The sequence below is a fragment of the Petromyzon marinus genome, chromosome 16, assembly GCF_048934315.1.
Source record: "Petromyzon marinus isolate PM22_M1 ecotype Great Lakes invasive population chromosome 16, UKy_Petmar_22M1.pri1.0, whole genome shotgun sequence".
NCBI classification, from domain to species: Eukaryota; Metazoa; Chordata; class Hyperoartia; order Petromyzontiformes; family Petromyzontidae; genus Petromyzon; species Petromyzon marinus.
Window position 1 is genome coordinate 15,754,663 of NC_133682.1, and position 16,936 is coordinate 15,771,598.

Here is a 16,936-nt window from a genome sequence, read left to right on the forward strand (position 1 = left end):
CACGCGGGAGGCGGGGCCACGCTATACGTGACGTCACTATCTCTAAACTCCTCCCCCCCTTTAGCCCCACCCACACCCACTCCCCCGGTTCTGCTTCCGCCGGGGCGAATGGCGCCAACTTGTCAAGCGGTTCGCTGCCTGGGCCTCCTCTGGGTGGACTCAGCCTGAAGGTGAGAACCGCGCATGGTTTGGACACCTCGGCAGTGGTGGGGGAGAGACAAAGGCGGCCCACAGCCGTAAGCTTCTAAACAGCTGCTGAGCTCACGGCATCGGTTCAAGCAGAGCCCGGCTCTGCTGCTGCTGCTGATGAGGCACTGAAGGTGGAAACCGGCCCAGAGTGGCGCTCGAGTTGAGCCATTGCTGCTGATGAGAGGCACTCCCAGACGGCCGTACGGCTGATGGGATGAGTCAAAGAGACTTTGCTTCATCTCTGCACGGAATTATTTATTGTGGAGGCCAATCGCCTGCTGGCGGTAGGGGCCTCCACTAGAGGCCGCTAAATAGGGTATTTGGTCTACTCTTCCACGCTGATCTACACGTGTTGGAGCAAGGTGAGCGTACCCACACTTTACCCCACCACATGTGGCAGAGGTGCAGGTTCCATTCCATCGCCCACACATCCACCCACTCCCTTGCCCACTCACCAACTCACCCACTCTCACCCATCGACTCACCCACAGTGACACACGGAGACACACAGGGACATAGAGCCTTGATACAGTGGTTGTGTAGGTGGTGTTAGAGTATCAGGATCAATGTGGTTGTTGTGGTGCTTTTGTTGCTTGTTATGCTTGTGGTGGTTGAGGTGATGTTGGTTGTGGTGGTTATGGTCGTGGTGGCTGCGGTTATAGTTGTGGTTGTATCCGTGGTTGTACTGGTGGTTGAGGTTTTAGTTGTGTTCTTAGCTCTTTCGGTAAAGTCACGTTGAAGGGAAACAATAAAATAATAAAGTATGTATAAAACAATAAACATTCTCACGACGTTTCGACCATAACACAAACGGTCGTCATCAGGTGTGTTGGTTTGCATTAATTAATTTATTTTAAAACGGTGTATTTATTTATAAAAAAACGTCAGCGCCACGCGCAGCAATTTGCAGTTTATTTAGAAGGACGAGTCCATCTATGTTCTGAAAAGAGGAGGGTGGAGACGAAAAATTAATGTATGCTGTCTGAAAGCCACTGTAAGCGTGAACAATCAATTAAGACCTGAAATGGTTAATCAAATATTTCCAATGATTGCTAAGCCAGAATCCATCTTCTCGGTTGAAATTGTCTCTGTGCTTGTATATGTGGATAGCCTCATGAACGAATCTCTCATGGTAGCCAGATGGCTTACAAAGAACCTCTGTCTTGGAAAAGTCAATGTCATGTGAGCCTACTGAATTTTTTATAAATAAATGCACCGTTTAAAAGTAAATAAATTAATGCAACCGACACACCTGATGACGACCGTTTGTGTTATGGTCGAAACGTCGTGAGAATTTTTATTGTTTTATATATTTTTTATTATTTTATTGTTTCCCTTCAACGTGACTTTACCGAAAGAGTTAAGAATATTAATTACTGCAGTCACGAAAGCTTTAAATCAAAAGTTTTAGTTGTGGTTTAGGTGGTTATGTTGCTTGTTATGGTACTTTTGGTTGTGGTTAATTGTGGTTGTGTAGGTGGTGGATATTATAGTTGTGGTTGCAGGGGTTATATTTTCTGTGGCAATAGTTGTGTACGTGGTGGTTGCGGTGGTCATGGATATAGTTGTTATAGTTGAGGTTGTGGTGGTTGTAGCTATAGCTATGGTGGTTATGGTGATCAGAGTTGTGATGGTTATGTTATGTTTTTGTGGTTATATTTGTGATGAAGGTGGTTATGTTGGCTGTCATGGTCGTTGTCTGTATGTGTAGGGAGCGGTAGAGTAGCGGTTAACACGCCGCGCTACAAACCTGTGGACACAAGTTCGATTCCCGCTCATGGCCAGCACCAGTGACGATCATCTGAACCAGTCCAGGGCCTCCCCTACGTCGACTCTGCCTCAAATGAGTACCTGTTGCTGTGTGTAATAAACATCGCCACTCGGGAGACAAAGACGGTCGGGTGTGGTGCTGGCCACCCACCCGCTTGTGTGCCACACTGCCGGCCTCCATAGGTGCTCGCTAACAGCACTTGCCCCGACAGTCTGTTGGTTATACGAGCGATCTTTGTCTTTTGTCATTGTAGGTGTGTTGAACTTCTTTCGCACCGTACGTAGCCAACTGTGCTAACTGGAGGTGCGGTTATAGTTGTAGTGGTTTTGTTATGGTCATCGTTGTGGTTATATTATGGTTGTGGTTATAGTTGTGTCTATAGTTTTAGTGCTTAGAGTTTTGGTTATATATTATGGTTATAGTTGTGGGTGTGGATATAATTGTAGTTGTTGGTTTTAGTTACAGTTGTGGTTATATCTGTGGTAAGAGTTGTGGTTGACTTTATGGTTATAGTTCTAGTTGTGGTTATATTTGTGGTTATAGTTGGGGTTACGTTTGTGGTTGAATTTGTGGTTCTAATTGTGGTTTTAGTTATGGTTGTTGGTTGTGGTGGTTCTACTGGTGCAGGTGGTGGGATGGAGGACACGTTCTGTGTCCCCTGCCCATGCGGTTCCAACAGCGATGGCTCTAGCCGGCACTGTCGCCCCTGTGCTGTGGGTCACATGACCTTGCCTCCCAGCATGCCTTGCAGTCATTATAGGAGCCCTCGCCTCCTCCATGCACTCTTCTCCTATCTCTCCCCTCTCACCTCCTCCACGCACTCTCCTCCTACCTCTCACCTCATCCCCGTGTCTTCCTCCCCTCTCTCCCCTTGTCTCTGTCTCCTCGCATTTCCCTCCTCTCTCTCCCCGTGTCTCCTCTCTCTCCCGGCGTCTCCCTCTTCTACCTTCTCCTAGCTCCCTCCTCTCTCTCCCAGTGTCTCCTCTCTCTCCCTGTGTCTCCCTCCCTGACCCATTCTCTGGGTGGTGACGGTTCAGGGCTCAGGAGTTGTCTGGCTGCACTCCAACATTTGACCTTGGCTGCCGCCCAATTGGACTGCCAACTTCCACCACCAGGGAGGTGGTTGCGGTTCTGTGTGGTTGTGTAGTTGAGTGGTGGTTCTGTGAGGTGTGCTGGTAGTTGTGGTGCTTCTGCCAGTCGTCTGTCTGTCTACTTGGGTCTGTCCCGTGACCTCTTCCTCCTGCACCTAGCCTGGCACAGCCGTCCACCCATGGTACCTGCGTCTGTACCGTGATCTGCCCCTAACCTGGCACAGCAGTCCACCCATGGTACCTGCGTCTGTACTGTGATCTGCACGTAACCTGGCACACCAGTCAACCCAAGGCACCTTAGTTGTAGTGACGTCACTGCCACGTAGTGGCGAATAGTGGCTGTTTTTGTTGTCAGTGTGTGGGCTTGTGTGTGAGTGATGATGAGTGTGTGGATGTGTGAGTAGGATGGTGAGTGTGTGAGTGATGATATTTTAGAGTGTGCTTGTGGTGGTGAGTGTACCATGGTGAGTGTGTGAGTGATGGTGGGTGTGTGAGTATCATGATGAGTGTGTGGTTGTGTGTGAGAGTATCATGATGAGTGTGTGGCTGTATGCAAGAGTATCATGATGAGTGTGTGGCTGTATGCAAGAGTATCATGATTAGTTTGTTGCTGTATGTGTGAGTGTTATGATGGTTGGTGTGTGTGGGTGTGCGAGTATCATGGTGTGTAAGTGAGGTTTTATGAAAATAGGAGTGTGACGGTGAGTGAGCAATACTGAGTGTGAGTTTGACTTATTCACCCCCCCCTCTACCCACTCTCTCTCCCCCTGCCCCCCTCCCCAGCACAACAACAACAACAAGCAGTAGAAGCCGGAGGAGGAGGATGGTTTGCCTCCCAAGCCATGGGCGTCCGTAGAATAAAGACACAGAGACCCATTGACACAGAGACCCATAGATGCATCACACAGGGACCCAAAGACTCACTATACAGAGAAAAATCTGACTCACCCCACAGAGACCCGTACTCACCACACAGAGAAGCATGGACTCATCACACAGAAACCCAAATACTCACTATAAAGAGACACATATACTCATCTACAGAGACCCATAGACTTACTACACAGAGACCCATAGACTCACCACACAGGAACCCACAGACTCATCACACAAAGAAACCTATAGACTCATCACACAGAGACACATAGACTCATCATGCACATTACCCACAGATTCATCACGGACTCAAACAGACCCATAGACACACACAGAAAAATAGACTCATCACACGGACACCCACAGACTTGGTGAGTGTATCATGGTGAGTGTGAGCAATACTGAGTGTGAGTTTCACTTATTCTCCCCCCCTCTACCCACTCTCTTTCCCCTAACCCCCCCAGCACAACAGCAACAAGGAGTAGAAGCCAGAAGAGGAGCAGGGTTTGGCACCCAAGCCGAGGGCTTCCGGCTCCATCTCCATACAGGGGTACGGTACCCCCACACACACACACTGGGGTACGGTACCCCCCACACACACAGGGGTACGGTACCCCTCCACTCACACACACAGGGGTAAGGTACCCCCCCCACACACACACAGGGGTAAGGTACCCCCCACACACACACACAGGCGTAAGGTACCCCCCACACACACACACAGGGGTACGGTACCCCTCCACTCACACACACAGGGGTAAGGTACCCCCCACACACACACACAGGGGTACGGTACCCCTCCACTCACACACACACGGGTACGGTACCCCCCCCCCCCCCACACACAGAGGGGTACGGTACCCCCCCCCCACACACACACACAGGGGTACGGTCCCCCCCCTGCGCGGGAAACTCCGGCCATGTGGTCCGAGAGCGCGGCCGCCATTTTAACGCCCACGGGGGGAACTGCGAGCGCGCAGTCCATGCGCGCGTCCGCCATTTTACGGTTCGGGCGGGACAGAGAGCCCGCCACACTTGAAAGACCGCCAACGCCACCGCTGGAACTTCCATCACGCAAGTAACGGCTGCCGCTTGTCCGGTAATTTATGGCCGCCGGTGGTGACTGGGTGCGCTTTTTGGCGGTGTTTCATGGCCAACTGTGCTCTGGCAGGCTGGACAGAGGTGGAGGCGCTACGAGTGCTTCCCACGGTTCTTGACGACGATTATTTGGTGTCATTCTATGCCACCTCACCGGCTGCAAAGGGACACACTGCCGCGAGCCTTCACTGAAATGGCGGCTATTTACGATCTGCCATCCACCGTCCGCCACAAGTTCGCCACACGTAAGCAGGGGGAGGCTGAGACGCTCCTCGCCTTCCGAAGTGCCCTATTGTCATTGGCGCAGGAGGCGTACCCCAAGATGGACCCAGCAGGTGTCGATTCTTTGGTGCTTGAACGGCTGCTTGCACTGGCGCAGGAGCTTGACGTCGTCTTGCTGTTGACAGAGGAGGACGATCTGTCGTCCCTGCAGATCGCGCAGTGCATCCAGGCGCACCTCCACCAGAAACGATGCTGGCGTGTGCCACTCTTACAGGGATGCTGGATGCGCTCGAGGACGACGAGTCCACGCAGGCCTGCGCTTTGGTGGACGACAGGAGCTGGTGGGCAGGCGACACGGAGCGACGAGGGAGGCACGACCCAGGAAGGACCTTCCCTCGCCCGGAGAGCGGTCAGGTCATCTGCTACCGTTGCGGGCTGCCGGGACACATCTCTCTTGGATGCCGCGCCGCACGGGGACGACACTCCGGGCCGCCATCGCCGTCGTCTTCTCCTCAGAAGCCCTCATCTCCGCAAGGTCTCCAGGCAAGTCGCGGCACACCACACACTCGGTCCTTGCAATCACTTCACTCATTGCGCTCGGGCGTCGGTTCGTGTTCATCCGGCATTCACTCTAGTTGGGTCGCGCAGCGGGAGAGTCGGGTGTTACCGGGTGATGGATGGCTTCTACGACCTGTTCAGTGGTCGGAATTGGCCCATCATGTCGTTGCCACGGCGGCGGGATCGTTGGCCGTAATTGGAACAATACAGGGGGTAGAGGCACGGGTGCTTATTGACACCTACCATCATTTCTGCTACGATTTTTTATATTTTGCCCCTAAAATCTCGCGCCCTGTCTCCCATTAAGATTCCATGTTTAGCGGCGAATAGCAGCTCATTGGGAATTGTGAGTCAAATTTCGGTGACGGTGGGCATTGGTGACATCCAGTTGACAGAACTAAGTCTCGTTTCGGAATCCCTGGCCGTAGCCTGTCTACTAGGTACGGATTTTGTGGCTAAGATGCCCCTAAAAATCCTCGTAGACCAGGATTGTATTGATATCACACTGTCCGTCGTATGGCATTTTTATCTTCCCCCACCCGGTTGTGCGCGGCATACACCACGGTTCAGGCACTGGCGAGCAGAACACCACACGCAGAGACGCCACACGCAGAGACACCACACACACAGAGACACCACACACACAGAGACACCACACACACAGAGACACCACACACACAGAGACACCACACGCAGAGACGCCACACGCAGAGATACCACACACACAGAGACACCACACACACAGAGACACCACACACACAGAGACACCACACACAGAGACGCCACACTCAGAGACACCACACGCAGCGACACCACACGCAGCGACACCACATACAGAGACACCACACACACAGAGACACCACACACAGAAACTCCACACACAGAGACGCCGCACGCAGAGACACCACACACAGAGACACTGCACGCAGAGACACCACATACACAGAGACACCACACACAGACACCACACACAGAGACACCACACACACAGAGACACCATACACACAGAGACACCACACGCAGAGACACCACACGCAGATACATCACACACAGAGACACCACACTCAGAGACTCAACACGCCTCATTCCGTATGAACTCGCTCACCACAAAACTCCAGTTGTCAGCTACAAATAGGGGAGTAGTCGCAGCACACTCGTAAGCAGTGTTGTTCAAATAAACGCTATCACTAGTACCTCTGACGGTCTGTACTGTACCTTCTCAAGCTACCGCTCGATGCCTTTCAGTGATACTTCTCCAAACTGGTCGGTACAGGTTGTCAATGACACGAGTCGCATCGACTTAGGGTCCAGCGGGTAGTTCCACTACTCGTTGGTTGAAGAGAGTGGCACGAGCGATGCGGGCATCAGCTGTGATGCCCGCAGCACATTTTCTAAGCTATTTTTAAAAAATCCATCGATTAATTTTATATAGCGTCGTTCATTATTTTTGCATCTCAATTGCTGAGGAGCCAAAGACCAAGCTGGAATATTGCAAGGGCCGTAAGCCTGCGCCAACAATTACTTTGCATTTCTCTATATGTTAAGATGTTCCCAGACAATGAGTGAGTGTGTATATATGTGGAAGGAACTGGAACACGCAGATAAGTCACTGCTGAGTGCATTAATCCCCCTTTGTGAAATTTTACACAGCATGTAATTAAAATATATTTCCAATTTATCTTCGGGTCATTTTGAAGGTTTGTTTTTAAGCAAGAGGAGCCGAGTTTGAATGGGCCTTCCATAACAAAGTCCTCATTCAGGATCCCATCCCACGGAACATTTCAAGCCTGCCTCTCAATTGTACTGCTCTTTGCACTGACCATTTAAACCTACTTATTGGGCCTTCTGATTTCCCATCTTTGGTATCATGACATGCCATTTCCTATCGCTCTATCAGGCCTCCTTGTCTTCAGTCAACTTCTAACATTGGTGTCGTGTGTGTCTGTTGCAGGGAGACTCTGGGGGGCCGTTGGTTTGCCAGGACTCAAACTGCCGCTGGTTCCTTTCTGGAATCACCAGCTGGAGCGTTGGCTGTGCACGGGCTTACAAGCCAGGTGTCTAGAGCACAGTCGCCAAGTTCATGGACTGGATTCACCAGAATATACAGTAGTCTCTAACACATTCCTGCACCAGCAGAATACTATAAATCAGGGATATTCATATTATGGCAACTATACATTAAAATTATTAATTAATGCAATTATTATATTTTTAAAAATAATTTCAAATGAATGTTAAAAGGTTAATTTAATGAGCTGAATACTATATTTTAACTGCACCATAATGCGAAAAGGTTTGCAAGTGAACACAGATTTTGTGTCAAATCAGAAATGTCTGTTATTTTTGCATATGCGTTGTATATAGCGTTTATATATTTTGGGTTTGCCACACATGTAAACGGGCCTGGCAAAGCCAACATGAGCATGATGGGACACGAGGCCAAGGTGGAAGGGTGATGTTGGTATTGGCAGGAGATAAAGACAGAACTTGATATTTTTCAATGTTGCTTAATTCTTTCAAAACTGACACAATGGACAATTAATGCACTGTCTAAATATTTGGTCCAACCTGATTATACATGATAGAAAAGTGAGTGTTGTCCAAACTATGTATGATACATTTATTTTCGTGATATATTTTGACCAGAGTCATCAACTCGCGTCTCTCATGCATTAATTGCCATGGATCTTCAGCAGTAGGGGTACTCAGAGGGGTCTATTGACCTTCTAGGGGACCACTGCAAGGATCGGAGCATCCAGAAGGGATGATGAGTTCCACAGGGAGAACGTCCTTCACGGAGGTTGTCTTAGTGTATGTCCATGGCAAAGTTATTGATGATTACCGTCATCTCCCGTTGTCAACACAGTAAAAGTGAGTTTGTGAGTTTTGCTTTACTAACAACATGAACACAAGGCTGGTTTGCACAAGGAGGCTGCAAAAAATCAAATTTTTAAAACCTCATGAAATGTGATGCAAGTCGCTTATCTGAGATGTCCCTTACCTGAGACGCCCCTGTGTAAATGGCGTGATATCACAACCATTATAGTGAACTACATGACGTGTGTAAGAAAACTATAGAAAGATCTTTTGGAAACATTTCATTAAAATTTGTACAAAAATGAACACTTTAATAGTGTTTTATAATATTCCAAAAATCATAGCATATTTGATTGGTTAAGATGGTTTACTCGTTGGTATGATAAATGGCAATGATCCTTAATCCTTCATAAAAAAAAAAACTGCCAGCTGCTCTCTATTTTTTTTTTAAATCGTATTCACACTTTGCAACAGTCGATTTTCCACAACAAACCATAATGTGTCTACTGCAATTGGAAATTGATGCATGCTTAGTTGCAAACGGGTGAATAAAGATTTAGATGTCTCACATGTTTGTGTCTGGGTGACTTTTGCTTGAGATTAGAGATCTTGTGAAAAAAGTTCGAAGACTTTATATCAAAGCCTCCTCCACAAAAAGTACAATCAGCTCCATCCACGTCCTTCTGTACCACAGAATAATAGGTTTTACCCTTTCTTGCAATAAAACAGGTGTTAAGATGTTCGAACACCAAATATATACCTGTTGCAAGGAATCAAGTCTGCATTAACCAAACGTACTTGTGGTGAAAATGAAAACAAATATACTTTGATAATATTTGCATTATCTTTTAAACTGATTGGCCTACACCAGAGACAGCCTTCTTTATGGCCTAGTCTCATCAGTGTCAGACCAGAGATTGCCAAAAGGCAAACAAATTTTGATTTAAAGCTTTCGTGACTGCAGTAATTCATATTCTTAGTTTTTTCGGTAAAGTCACGTTGAAGAGAAACAACAAAATAACAAAATATATATAAAACAATAAAAAATTCTCACGACGTTTCGACCATAACTCAAACGGTCATCATCAGGTGTGTCGGTTTGCATAAATTTATTTTGAAAACGGCATATTTATTTATTTATTTATATTAAAATAACGTTTGCGTCACGCGCAACGATTGGCTGTTTGCCAGGACTAGTCCATCTATTTTTTGAAAAGAGGAGGGGGGAGACGAAATTTGTTTTTATGTATGCTGTCTGAAAGCCACTGTAAGCGTGAACAATCAATCAAGAACTGAAATGATTTATCAAATCTTTCCAATGATTGCTAAGATAGAATCCATCTTCTCGGTTGAAATTGTCTCTGTGTTTGTATATGTGGATAGCCTCATGAACGAATCTCTCATGGAAGCCAGATGGCTTACAAAGAACCTCCGTCTTGGAAAAGTCAATGGCATGTGAGCCTACTGAATTAGAACAATGATCTGCTACGGCCGAGGTGTTGGTCCTACCGTGTTTAAGGTCTGCTTTATGTTCACGAATGCGGTCCGAAATATGGCGTTTGGTTTCTCCAATGTAACTACTACCACAGAGGCAACTTAGTTTGTAGACACCAGGGTATTGTATGTCCGGAATCACATCTTTTACAGACGGAACCAGATCACGGATTTTATGTAATGTGTTGAAACGGACCTGGATCTTGTGTTTATTCAAGATTTTGGAGATCTTTTTTGTGATCCCAGCAATGTAGGGTAAAGTGATGGTTTTGAAAGGCTCCTCAAGAGGGTTCTTCTTCATGGTTTGAGTGATAGCTTTGCGGATTGTATAGTCGGAGTAACCATTAGCCCTAAGAGCTTGGTGTACGTGCTTGAGTTCACTGCTTATGTGTTCCTGGTCGGATATGCATTGGGCTCTATGATACAGAGTCTTGATGAGAGAATTCTTCTGTGATGGATGGTGGTGGGAATCCGGTTTCAGATAAGCATCCGTATGGGTAGCTTTCCTGTAGACAGAGTGGCTCATTGAACCATCAGGTCTCTTTTTAATTAGGACATCCAAAAAAGGTATCTTGCCATCTATTTCGACTTCCATGGTAAATCTGATGGCTGGGTGTATGGAATTGATGTGGTCGAAGAATTGGTCTAGAGCAGGCCGGCCATGTGGCCAGATGACAAAAGTGTCATCCACGTACCTCTTCCATAAGGTTGGGCGCAGAGTGGCAGTCTGGATGGCGTCAGTCTCAAATTTCTCCATGAAAATGTTAGCTATAACTGGAGAAAGGGGGGAGCCCATTGGGGTGCCCTCAGTTTGTTTGTAGAAAGTTCCATTCCAAGTGAAGTATGTATTGGTTAAACAGTGTCTCACCAGGGGGGGTACCTCAGTGTTTAGTCCTTGATGAACCAAGTCTTCAATGATTGCAATGGTGTCAGGTACAGGAACCTTGGTGAATAAGGAAACTACATCAAAACTGACAAGCAGGTCGTCTGGGGACAGGGAAATACCCTTGATTGTTGATACCAGGTGAGTAGAATTTTGTACCGCAGAGGTGGTCTTTCCAGTGAAAGGACGCAGGATTTCAGACAAAAAACGAGCTAGTTTGTAGGTGGGGGAGCTGATAGCAGAGACTATGGGACGAAGAGGTGTATCAACTTTATGTATTTTTGGTAAGCCGTATAATCTTGGTGGCCTGGCAGCAGAAGGTTTCAACGAAAACTGTTTAGATTGATCAATTAATGCGGTTGAATCAGAAATTATTTTGTTGGTTTGTGTGACGAGGCTGTTGGTGGGATCTCTTTTTATTTTTGTATAACTACCATCGTCGAGTAATTCTTTAATTTTGTTGTTGTATTCTATTTTATCCATGATAACAGTAGCATTGCCTTTGTCAGCTGAGAGAACTACAATATCATTCCTCTTTTTTAATTTATATAATTCAAAACGCTCATCTTTGCTGAGGTTGCTAGCTGGCATCTTAGCGTTTTTGAGGGTTGCAGCGATTTCAGATCTTGCTACGTCTGCAGCGATGTGACCCAGGCCCCTGAGAGCAACGTCTACTTGGGCAATTATATCATTAACTGGTATGTGTTTAGGTGTGACTGCAAAGTTTAGACCTTTAGCTAAAACGGATTTCAGACCATCGGAAATAGAACTGTTACTGCGATTAATTACGACTTTATTAACGTCTAACTTTTTGGTGTGTGGGTCCGGTCTTTTGTTGAAGAGGAGGTTAAATTTGGAAATCAGGTTTTCCTTACATTTGGTCGACATAGTAGCAGCTGAAGAGGCAGTCATATTGTCTACATGTTCCCAATCCGATGTGGACATTATTGCCGTCAATGATAAGTGTGATTTGTAGAGTGTCTTGTCTAACTGATCTAGTTCTGTGCGTATAAGTCTGATTTTTTCTGAGATAAGAGCTAAGCTAGTTTTGAAAAGAATTCGTTTCGCATTAGAAGAAGTTACAGTAGCAGAGGTGAGTGTAAATGCGATTGGTATTACCCCAGAGTCGCGGCATCTCTTCAGGAAGGTGAGAGACTCGATCAGCTGAGCTTTCTTATCCCGGAGTTTGTTGAAGGATCTTAAAGTTATGTGAAAACCCTCCCCGTAGAGGCGATTAAATTTTGATTTAAAGCTTTCGTGACTGCAGTAATTCATATTCTTAGTTTTTTCGGTAAAGTCACGTTGAAGAGAAACAACAAAATAACAAAATATATATAAAACAATAAAAAAATTCTCACGACGTTTCGACCATAACTCAAACGGTCATCATCAGGTGTGTCGGTTTGCATAAATTTATTTTGAAAACGGCATATTTATTTATTTATTTATATAAAAATAACGTTTGCGTCACGCGCAACGATTGGCTGTTTGCCAGGACTAGTCCATCCTTCAACAAACTCCGGGATAAGAAAGCTCAGCTGATCGAGTCTCTCACCTTCCTGAAGAGATGCCGCGACTCTGGGGTAATACCAATCGCATTTACACTCACCTCTGCTACTGTAACTTCTTCTAATGCGAAACGAATTATTTTCAAAACTAGCTTAGCTCTTATCTCAGAAAAAATCAGACTTATACGCACAGAACTAGATCAGTTAGACAAGACACTCTACAAATCACACTTATCATTGACGGCAATAATGTCCACATCGGATTGGGAACATGTAGACAATATGACTGCCTCTTCAGCTGCTACTATGTCGACCAAATGTAAGGAAAACCTGATTTCCAAATTTAACCTCCTCTTCAACAAAAGACCGGACCCACACACCAAAAAGTTAGACGTTAATAAAGTCGTAATTAATCGCAGTAACAGTTCTATTTCCGATGGTCTGAAATCCGTTTTAGCTAAAGGTCTAAACTTTGCAGTCACACCTAAACACATACCAGTTAATGATATAATTGCCCAAGTAGACGTTGCTCTCAGGGGCCTGGGTCACATCGCTGCAGACGTAGCAAGATCTGAAATCGCTGCAACCCTCAAAAACGCTAAGATGCCAGCTAGCAACCTCAGCAAAGATGAGCGTTTTGAATTATATAAATTAAAAAAGAGGAATGATATTGTAGTTCTCTCAGCTGACAAAGGCAATGCTACTGTTATCATGGATAAAATAGAATACAACAACAAAATTAAAGAATTACTCGACGATGGTAGTTATACAAAAATAAAAAGAGATCCCACCAACAGCCTCGTCACACAAACCAACAAAATAATTTCTGATTCAACCGCATTAATTGATCAATCTAAACAGTTTTCGTTGAAACCTTCTGCTGCCAGGCCACCAAGATTATACGGCTTACCAAAAATACATAAAGTTGATACACCTCTTCGTCCCATAGTCTCTACTATCAGCTCCCCCACCTACAAACTAGCTCGTTTTTTGTCTGAAATCCTGCGTCCTTTCACTGGAAAGACCACCTCTGCGGTACAAAATTCTACTCACCTGGTATCAACAATCAAGGGTATTTCCCTGTCCCCAGACGACCTGCTTGTCAGTTTTGATGTAGTTTCCTTATTCACCAAGGTTCCTGTACCTGACACCATTGCAATCATTGAAGACTTGGTTCATCAAGGACTAAACACTGAGGTACCCCCCCTGGTGAGACACTGTTTAACCAATACATACTTCACTTGGAATGGAACTTTCTACAAACAAACTGAGGGCACCCCAATGGGCTCCCCCCTTTCTCCAGTTATAGCTAACATTTTCATGGAGAAATTTGAGACTGACGCCATCCAGACTGCCACTCTGCGCCCAACCTTATGGAAGAGGTACGTGGATGACACTTTTGTCATCTGGCCACATGGCCGGCCTGCTCTAGACCAATTCTTCGACCACATCAATTCCATACACCCAGCCATCAGATTTACCATGGAAGTCGAAATAGATGGCAAGATACCTTTTTTGGATGTCCTAATTAAAAAGAGACCTGATGGTTCAATGAGCCACTCTGTCTACAGGAAAGCTACCCATACGGATGCTTATCTGAAACCGGATTCCCACCACCATCCATCACAGAAGAATTCTCTCATCAAGACTCTGTATCATAGAGCCCAATGCATATCCGACCAGGAACACATAAGCAGTGAACTCAAGCACGTACACCAAGCTCTTAGGGCTAATGGTTACTCCGACTATACAATCCGCAAAGCTATCACTCAAACCATGAAGAAGAACCCTCTTGAGGAGCCTTTCAAAACCATCACTTTACCCTACATTGCTGGGATCACAAAAAAGATCTCCAAAATCTTGAATAAACACAAGATCCAGGTCCGTTTCAACACATTACATAAAATCCGTGATCTGGTTCCGTCTGTAAAAGATGTGATTCCGGACATACAATACCCTGGTGTCTACAAACTAAGTTGCCTCTGTGGTAGTAGTTACATTGGAGAAACCAAACGCCATATTTCGGACCGCATTCGTGAACATAAAGCAGACCTTAAACACGGTAGGACCAACACCTCGGCCGTAGCAGATCATTGTTCTAATTCAGTAGGCTCACATGCCATTGACTTTTCCAAGACGGAGGTTCTTTGTAAGCCATCTGGCTTCCATGAGAGATTCGTTCATGAGGCTATCCACATATACAAACACAGAGACAATTTCAACCGAGAAGATGGATTCTATCTTAGCAATCATTGGAAATATTTGATAAATCATTTCAGTTCTTGATTGATTGTTCATGCTTACAGTGGCTTTCAGACAGCATACATAAAAACAAATTTCGTCTCCCCCCTCCTCTTTTAAAAAAATAGATGGACTAGTCCTGGCAAACAGCCAATCGTTGCGCGTGACGCAAACGTTATTTTTATATAAATAAATAAATAAATATGCCGTTTTCTAAATAAATTTATGCAAACCGACACACCTGATGATGACCGTTTGAGTTATGGTCGAAACGTCGTGAGAATTTTTTATTGTTTTATATATATTTTGTTATTTTGTTGTTTCTCTTCAACGTGACTTTACCGAAAAAACTAAGAATATAAAAGGCAAACAGTACAAAGACAATGCACGTATTGGAGCATTTGTAGTGTCATCAGGGGATGCCACGGGATGCCACTGCATGCCACGTTAGGCCGGCCCGTGTGTGGAGCACGGAACATGCTGTTCACACCACCTACAGCACGGCAGTTGTGCAACGTGCACTCCGTGTGCAGTGTCCGCCCTTGGAGGCTAGGGGGCGAGAGCGCTGGGAGCGGCCTGTTGGCCGGAGGTACCGGGGGCAGGGCCCCCAAAGAGGGGGGCTGGGAGACCCCGGGACCGGGTCCGGGGGTCTCTGGAAAGGTCGAGAAGGGAGGCGTGCCTAGGGACAGAGGAAGCCTCGGGGCTGGGGATATAAGCCAGACCCCTGAATGGGTCCGGCGGTTGTTGCTGGTCTGAAGACATGAAGATGTCCTCCAGAAGAGGAAGCCCCGGGGTCAAGACCAAGACTCGAGTCGGACTCCGGCTTGACAGCTTCTCCTCCCCAGTCGCGTTAGAGCTAGTTAGTCCGGAGGGACTACCCCACCCCCCCCAGTTACCTGGTGAAAGGGGCAGCTACCCCTTGTGTTAGCAGGTGATGTTATACTATAACGTGTTGTGTCCAGGAAGCCTCCCTCTCCCTCTGTACCCACTACACATTTATAGCTAACCACTGTGCCACCACTTCCCACTCACTTGGTGTGCTAACCACGGTGCCACCACTCCCCCCTCACATACAATGCATGAACCACTGCGCCACCGCTCCTCACTCATTCACTCACACAGTGCGCTAACCACTGTCCCACCATTCGGCACTCACACACAGTGTCCTACCCACTGCACCACCGCACCCCACTCACTTGGTGCGCTATCCACTGTGCCACTGGTCACCACTCATTCACTCACAGTGCGATAACCACTGCACCGCCACTCACATCTCACAAACACACTGTACGCCAGGGGTCGGGAACCTATGGCTCGCGAGCCAGATGTGGCTCTTTTGATGATTGCATATGGCTCGCAGATAAAACAAAATATTCTCACTTGTTTTAATCCATCCATCGATTTTTCACTGCGCATGTCCTGTTCAGGGCTGCAGGAGCAATTGTCCATTATTTTAATTGGATGATACTGGCCTACGTTTGCCGTTGCTGGGTAAAACAGGTAAACGCCCCCTTTTGAATCAGTCTGAGACTGCGTCTGCTCGGTCATTAGCTCAAAGCTAACCCTTCGACGAAGAAGATGGTGAAAAGAAAAAAAGACGACGAGTATCGTACATTTCAGGACGAATGGACCGAAGAATTCGCCTTTGTGGAGAGAGCGGGTTCTGCGGTGTGTCTAATTTGCAATGACAAAATTACATCGTTGAAACGGTCGAATGTAAAGCGGCACTTCGACACGCGCCACGCTACCTTTGCATCAAAATACCCTGCGGGAGACAGCAGAAAGAAAGCGTGCCAAGAGCTTCTGAGCAGGGTGCAAGCTAGCCAGCAGCAACTCTGCGTATGGACCCGGCAAGGTGACTATAATTCGGCTAGCTTTGCTGGTTCTTTAGCAATAGTGAGGAACGGAAAACCATTCACAGATGGCGAGTATGCTAAAACGTTCATGCTGGATGTAGCCAATGAACTTTTTGATGATCTTCCGAACAAAGACAAGATAATCAAACGGATACAAGACATGCCTCTGTCGGCAAGAACTGTTCATGATCGTACCATCGTGATGGCAAACAAAGTGGAGGAAACGCAAGTGAAGGACATAAATGCAGCGCCGTTCTTTTCTCTGGCTTTGGATGAGTCAACAGACGTGAGCCATTTGTCGCAGTTCAGCGTGATTGCAAGATATGCTGTTG

At 46.5% G+C, this 16,936-nt stretch overlaps 1 long non-coding RNA gene across 2 annotated transcripts; it reads left to right on the forward strand.

Annotated features, from left to right (window-relative positions):
• The first annotated feature begins 3 nt into the window (after positions 1-3).
• On the forward strand, positions 4-5,809 carry LOC142924753 (uncharacterized). Of its 2 annotated transcripts, XR_012941838.1 has the most exons (4): positions 4-170; positions 3,835-3,877; positions 4,392-4,477; positions 5,522-5,809. It is a non-coding gene; the product is annotated as an uncharacterized LOC142924753 (long non-coding RNA). The 2 variants fall into 2 exon arrangements; XR_012941839.1 differs by lacking the exon at positions 3,835-3,877 and having other exon boundaries at positions 5,522-5,808.
• The last annotated feature ends 11,127 nt before the right edge of the window (positions 5,810-16,936 follow it).